This window comes from Salvelinus sp. IW2-2015, linkage group LG4q.1:29, assembly GCF_002910315.2.
Source record: "Salvelinus sp. IW2-2015 linkage group LG4q.1:29, ASM291031v2, whole genome shotgun sequence".
In the NCBI taxonomy this organism is placed as follows: domain Eukaryota; kingdom Metazoa; phylum Chordata; class Actinopteri; order Salmoniformes; family Salmonidae; genus Salvelinus; species Salvelinus sp. IW2-2015.
In genome coordinates this window covers 21974110-21982325 of record NC_036842.1, presented here as the reverse complement: position 1 = coordinate 21982325, position 8216 = coordinate 21974110, and positions in this window count along the sequence as shown.

Here is an 8216-nt window from a genome sequence, read left to right as displayed (position 1 = left end):
AGCTGTCATCAAGGCTAAGGGTGGCTACTTTGAAAAATCTCAAATCGCAAATATATTTTGATTTGTTTAACACTTTTTTGGTTACTGCATGATTCCATATGTGTTATTTCATAGTTTTGATGTCTTCACTATTATTCTACAATGTAGAAAATAGTACACATAAAAACATACATTTCAATGAGTAGGTGTGTCCAAACTTTTGACTGGTACTGGATGTTCGTCGAACATCTCATTCCAAAATCATGTGCATTAATATGGAGCTGGTCCCCCCCTTTGCTGCTTTAACAGCCTCCACTCTTCTGGGAAGGCTTTCCACTAGATGTTGGAATACTGCTGTGGGGACTTGCTTCCATTCAGCCACAAGAACATTAGTGAGGTCGGTAGTGATGTTGGGCGATTAGACCTGGGTCGCAGTCTATGTTCCAAAGGTGTTTGATGGGGCTGAGGTCAGGGCTCTGTGCAGGCCAGTCAAGTTCTTCCACACCGATCTCAACAGACCATTTTTGTATGGACCTCGCTTTGTGCATGGGTGCATTGTCATACTGAAACAAGAAATGGCCTTCCCCAAACTGTTGCCACAAAGTTGGAAGCACAGAATCGTCTAAAATGTAATTGTATGTTGTAGCATTAAAATTTCCCTTCACTGGAACTAAGGGGCCAAGCCCGAACCATGAACAACAGCCCCAGACCATTATTCCTCCTCCACTAAACTTTATGGCGGCAAGCTTTACTCCACTCCAGCCAACGCTTGGCAATGCGCATGGTGATCTTAGACTTGTGTGCGGCTGCTCGGCTATGGAAACCCATTTCATGAAGCTCCCGACTAACAGTTCTTGTGCTGATGTTGCTTCCAGAGGCAGTTTGGAACTCGGTAGTGAGTGTTGCAACCGAGGACAGATGGTTACATGCTACGCACTTCAGCACTCGGCGGTCCTGGAGAAGGGCCTTGGTCAGGAAGGTGACCAAGAAACTGATGGTCACTCTGACTGAGCTCTAGAGTTCCTCTGTGGAGATGGGAGAACCTTCCAGAAGGACAACCATCTCTGCAGCACTCCACAAATCAGGCCTTTATGGTAGAGTGGCCAGACAGAAGCCACTCCTCAGAAAATGGCACATGACAGCCCACTTGGAGTTTGCCAAAAGGCACCTAAAGACTCTCAGACCATGAGAAGCAAGAGTTTCTGGTCTGATGAAACCAAGATTCAACTCTTTGGCCTGAATGCCAAGCATCACTTCTGGAGGATACCTGGCACCATCCCGACGGTGAAGCATGGTGGTGTCAGCATCTGTCACATGAGTTGACGCTGGAGAGACGAAGCAGGTACGGGGAGTAAAACATTTAATATGGAACGAGACAGTAACAGCGTCAACAGGTAACACGGACAAAAGACAATTAATGCAGCAGCGGGGAACAGAGCAAGGGAACTTACAAATATAGGGGAGGTAATGAACAGATGATGAGCGAGTCCAGGTGAGTCCAATATCGCTGATGCGCGTGACGAGGGAAGGCAGTTGTGCGTAATAGATGATAGGAGTGAGTGATGCAGGGCAGCCTGGCAGCCTCAAGCGCCAGAGGGGGGAAGAGGGGGAGCAGACGTGACAGCATCATGCTGTGGGGATGTTTGTCAGCTGCAGAAACTGGGAGACTATTCAGGATCAAGGCAAAGATTATTTTTTATTTTTTATTTTTTTTAACCTTTTTTTAACCAGGTAGGCCAGTTGAGAACAAGTTCTCATTTACAACTGCGACCTGGCCAAGATAAAGCAAAGCAGTGCGACAAAAACAACAACACAGAGTTACACATAAAACAAACGTACAGTCAGTAACACAATAAAAAAATCTATTTAGTGTTTGAAAATGTAGAAGATTAGGGAGGTAAGGCAATAAATAGGCCATAGAGATGAAATAACTACAATTTATCATTAACACTGGAGTGATAGATGTGCAGATAATGATGTGCAAGTAGAAATACTGGAGTGCAAAAGAGCAAGAAGATAAATAACAATATGGGGATGAGGTAGTTGGGTGGGGTATTTACAGATTGGCTGTGTACAGGTACAGTGATCGGTAAGCTGCTCTGGCAGCTGATGCTTAAAGTTAGAGAGGGAGATATAAGTCTCCAGCTTCAGAGATTTTTGCAATTCATTCCAGATGAAAGATGAACGGAGCAAAGTACGGAGAGATCCTTGATGAAAACCTGCTCCAGAGCGCTCAGGATCTCAGACTGGGGAGAATGTTCACCTTCCAACAGGACAACGACCCTAAGCACACAGCCAAGACAACGCGGGAGTGGTTTTGGGACAAGTCTCTGAATGTCCTTGAGTGGTCCAGCCAGAGCCCGGACTTGAACTTGATCGAACATCCCTGGAGAGACCTAAAAATAGCTGTACAGCAATACTCCCCATCCAACTTGACAGAGCTTGAGAATATTTGCAGAGAAGAATGGGACAAACTCCCCAAATACAGGTGTGCCATGCTTGTAGCGTCATACCAAAGAAGACTTGAGGCTGTAATCACGCCAAAGGAGCTTCAACAAAGTACTGAGAGAAAAGGGTCTGAATACTTATGTAAATGTTATATTTCAGTTTTGTTTAAAATAAATTAGCAAACTTTTATTTTTGCTTTGTCATTATGGGTTATTGTGTATAGATTGATGAGGGGGAAAAACTATTTTATACATTTTAGAATAAGACTGTAACCTACCAAAATGTGGAAAAAGTCAAGGGGTCTGAATCCTTTCCGAATGCATTGTATATGAAAATACCCTCAAATAAAAGGTGACATTCTGTTCTGTCGCCTCACATGAAACATTTCATCTCAAATCCAAAATGCTGCAGTATAGGTTAAATATAAAATAAATAAATGTAGACATTTTAACTTCACTGTCCAAATAAATATGGAGGGAAGCGTATGTAGCCTAGTACAGCTGATATATACTATCAGTCCAAAATTTTAGAACACCTATTCATTCAAGGGTTTTTCTTTATTTTGACTATTTTCTACATTGTATAATAATAGTGAAGACATCAAAACTATGAAATAACACATATGGAATCATGTAGTAACCAAAAAAAGTGCTAAACAAATCAAAATATATTTTATATTTGAGATTCTTCAAAGTAGCCACCCTTTGCCTTGATGACATCTTTGCACATTCTTAGCATTCTCAACCAGCTTCACCTGGAATGCTTTTCCAACAGTCTTGAAGGAGTTCCCACATATGCTGAGCACTTGTTGGCTTCTTTTCATTCACTTTGCGGTTCGACTCTGCGGTCCAAACCATCTCAATTTGGTTGAGGTCGGGGGATTGTGGAGGCCAGATCATCTGATCCAGCACTCCATCACTTTCCTTCTTGGTAAAATAGCCATTACACAGCCTGTTGGTTTGTTGGGTCATTGTCCTGTTGAAAAACAAATGATAGACCCACTAAGCACAAACCAGATGGGATGGCTTATCACTGCAGAATGCTGTGGTAGCAGTGCTGGTTAAGTGTGCCTTGAATTCTAAATAAATCACAGACAGTGTCACCAGCAAAGCACCCCCGCACCATAACATCTCCTCCTCCTTGCTTTCCGGTGGGAAATACACATGCGGAGATCACCCGTTTACCCAAACGGCGTCTCACAACGACATGGCGGTTGGAACCAAAAATCTCCAATTTGGACTCCAGACCAAAGGACAAATTTCCACCGGTCTAATGTCAATTGCTCGTGTTTCTTGGCCCAAGCAAGACTCTTCTTCTTATTGGTGTTCTTTAGTACTGGTTTCTTTGCAGCAATTCGACCATGAAGGCCTGATTGACACAGTCTCCTCTGAACAGTTGATGTTTAAATGTATCTGTTACTTGAACTCTGTGAAGCATTTATTTGGGCTGCAATTTCTGAGGCTGGTAACTTTAATGAACTTATTCTCTGCAGCAGAGGTAACTCTGGGTCTTCCATTCCTGTGGCGGTCCTCATGAGGGCCAGTTTCATCTTAGCGCTTGATGGTTTTTGCGACTGCACTTGAAGAAACTTTCAAAGTTCTTGAAATGGTCTGTATTGACTGACCTACATGTCTTAAAGTAATGATGGACTGTCGTTTCTCTTTGCTTATTTGAGCTGTTCTTGTCATAATATGGACTTGGTCTTTTACCAAATAGGGCTATCTTCTGTATACCACCCCTACCCTGTCACAACACAACTGATTGGCTCAAATGCATCAAGAAGGAAAGAAATTCCACAATTTAACTTTTAACAAGGCACACCTGTTAATTGAAATGCATTCCAGGTGACTACCTCATGAAGCTGGTTGAGAGAATGCCAAGAGTGTGCAAGGCTGTCATCAAGGCAAAGGGTGGCTATTTGAAGAATCTCAAATATAACATATATTTTGATTTGTTTAGCACTTTTTTGGTTACTACATGATTCCATGTGTTATTTCATAGTCCATATGTGTTATTTCATAGTTTTGATGTCTTCACTATTATTCAACATTGTAGAAAATAGTTAAAATAAAGAAAAACCCTTGAATGAGTAGGTGTTACTAAACGTTTGACTGGTACTGTAACAAGTTTTTGGTATTGTGTGGTTTATTATAGGACAAGTCCAATGTCCACTCACAATAGACTTTCTTACTCATGCTCTCGCCCCTCCCCAATGCTGTTTAGAGGTAGAGGTCTCAAGGGTTATAATCCAGCCTTTGTCCTTTCCTTCCTGATGACTGTAGTTGTGTATTAAATGGGGGAGTGGGGAGGGGGGGTTGAGTTATGTCTGCCCTTGACAATGGCAGGCAGCTCTGGCTAATCCTATGTGGCCGTTGGCCCCCACAGACCTGGAGAGGGCCCCTATGGGTCCTAATGAGGTTGGCATTTAGCGGACTGTTAGCCGTGATGGACAGAGGGAGGGGATGGTGGGATGGAGGCTCCAGGGTTCTGATGTGTGATACCCCCACCTCAGGGCCCTCCATCCTAGCTGTTCTGATCCCATGCGGCTCCTGTCTGGAGCTGGAACACCCTCCCGAACCCCGGCTGAGGTCCATACACATGCTAAACACACACAGAGAGCAGTGACAGAGGGATGTTCACACAATCCTCTCTGTCGTTTAGACACACTATCATTGATGTTGTAGACGACTCCAGAAGTTGTTTCAGTCTCTGTTGTGTATATTCTGTTTGTGTTCATTATTCTGTGATACACTATTACTACACTGTTTTGGAGCACATGAAATGGCCCGGGTTGGTAAGAAAGTGCTTTGAATAAACATTGTTTTTATTCGGAATAGGTTACTATGTCTGTGTATCACCATTGTATGCTACATTTTCATAGCAGAAGGGTAGAGGGTTGAGGCCTTTGTATGTGGTACATTTGGTGACTATTGTCTCAAGAGTGAGTGCAGGGAGGGATAGAATTCAATACACACAGTGCTATATGGACCTCCCATAGGGATACAACAGAGGATGTAGAAAGAATGCATGACTCATGCCAGTGTGTCAGTGTTCAACTCATTGTTGCAGAAGGTTTAGTATCGCTGTTTCACTTTGCACCTCCAGCTTTAAGAATGTTCCAGATGGGACAACTAGGATGACTCAGGCAGGCCTAAATACTCAGGTAAAACCAAGGTGTGTGTGTGCATGTGCGTGTGCATGTCTGTTGTACAGTAGCCTATGAGAAGTTGAAGCATTGGAGTGTTCTGTCAGCCCCATCTGCCTTCCAGACAGGCATGTAGAGACACATCCCTACCGCTTAAATCCACCTCAGGAAGGTGGAATCTGTCTGTGTCTGAACCATAGGTTTTCCCTATGACCTTTGCAACTATGTTACAGTATGCATGGCAAAAATGGTTAGACTTACATACCTTTAGGGATGGGAGCATTTATTCATGTCAAAGAATTTAGACAACATACAGTGTTTCCACACGAATAGTATCTGCAACCAAAATATTAACAGCACTGTCTGACACTGTCTTAATAAGAAGACAATTTTAAATCGGTTCTATTAGATTTGATGAGATCTACACTGAGATCATTGGAGCAATAACAGACTGGTCTCTTCAGATGCATTTTCTCTGCCGCAGTGAGCATCACTGTGGGAATAGCTCCCACTGGTGGATGCTGGTTGCATGGCAACCTGTTGGGCTCAGCCATTGAATTAGGAATGAGTACTTTTATAGGATCTCTATGGGCTCTGCTGCCTCTTGGTCCCCACCCAGACATTTCTAATCATGTGGAAAATAAATCATATGGGAACATGTTGAACCAAAACATGTGGAAACCTAAACAACATGGAAATGGTCATGGAAAAGGGTAAATTGCAACTTGTCTTTCATCTGGTGCAACCAACCCCTGGCCTTTTGGAAATGTTTCTCTGTGTCGTAGCTGTCTCCAGGTTGTCCCTTATAAAAATAAATTGTGATACGAAATAAAGATTGCAGTTGTAACGGATGTGAAATGGCTAGCTAGTTAGCGGGTACGCGCTAGTAGCGTTTCAATCAGTTACGTCACTTGCTCTGAAACCTAGAAGTAGTGTTGCACCTTGCTCTGCAAGGGCCGTGGCCTTTGTGGAGCGATGGGTAACGATGCTTCGTGGGCGACCGTTGTTGATGTGTGCAGAAGGTCCCTGGTTCGCGCCCGTGTCGGGGCGAGGAGACGGTTTAAAGTTATACTGTTACATTGGTGCCGTGACCCGGATCACTGGTTGCTGCGGAAAAGGAGGAGGTTGAAAGGGGGGTGAGTGTAACGGATGTGAAATGGCTAGCTAGTTAGCGGGTACGCGCTAGTAGCGTTTCAATCAGTTACGTCACTTGCTCTGAAACCTAGAAGTAGTGTTGCACCTTGCTCTGCAAGGGCCGTGGCCTTTGTGGAGCGATGGGTAACGATGCTTCGTGGGCGACCGTTGTTGATGTGTGCAGAAGGTCCCTGGTTCGCGCCCGTGTCGGGGCGAGGGGACGGTTTAAAGTTATACTGTTACACAGTCACAGTGCAGTAAGTGGTTACAGTAAAATAGGCTACTCTGTCCTTTATTCACTGAAGCCTTTACCATCCGATCTTGGCTTATTCAATTAGATAAAGATCAGATGGTGGCTTGAACATAGGTCAAGACAAAGGTCAGTGTGCAACATGTATATTGGTAAATGCCATCTCTACTGGATTGGGTTTTGGGACATTACTGTGAAATTTCATGAAATGGCAACACTTGTGTACTCTCCTTCTGTTGAGATGTAAGATTGATTCTTACCACTAGAGGGTAGCCTCATCTCTCCTATAGATTATAAATAGAATGTATGTGACAGAGGCTGGTGGGAGGAGCTATAGGAAGACGGGCTCATTGTAATGACTGGAATGGAGTTTATGGAATGGTATCAAACACATCAAACATATGGAAACCACATTTCACTCCGTTCCATGAATTCCATTCCATACATTACAATGAGCCTGTCCTCTTATAGCTCCCCCTACCAGCCTCCTCTGGTCAGTGGTATTTACTTCAATATCAGTCTCTGTATTTGACTGTTAGTAGCACTTAGCTTTTGCCTACTCTAACACATTCAACATTATGACCTTGTTTAATCTTTAAAAATGTGAGAAAAGACCATCCTGTGGCTTGATATATGATTATTGGACTAAATAATTTTCACTTTAAATTAAGGATTTTATTCAATGCAATTAGACTAGATATAAATACATATTTTTGAAGCAAGATTGATTGGAAAAGCTTAATTTAGACATGTAGATACCTTACATTATAGACATTGAAATAGAACATCTGAATGCCTTACAACAACACATTGTCTTATAACCAGTTGGTTGTAGTTGGGAATTTAATAAAATATTTTCTAATTGAAGATTATAATTTGATTTAGCCACTTTAGACCAACCTTGTGTTTGGGATCCAGACTAGTTCGTGTAAAATGTTATCTTACTGCTTTCCCCGCTCTTGGTTTGATAGAATTTGTGTTCAATCTAACCTAAAGGCAATTCCTTTTAATGCCCCCTTCTCTGACCCAGTAATCAAATCTCAGTACAGGTGGTAGTTGATTTGTCCATTAATGTTGCTGATTACATTAAGATCTGGGTTTGGTAATTATTGATGGCCTTGAATTAGAACTATTGTAAACGCATAATGAAAGTACCACACACACTGACTTAGTAGCTCACCCCTAAACCCCTTCACACACACTGACTTAGTAGCTCACCCCTAAACCCCTTTACACACACACTGACTTAGTAGCTCACCC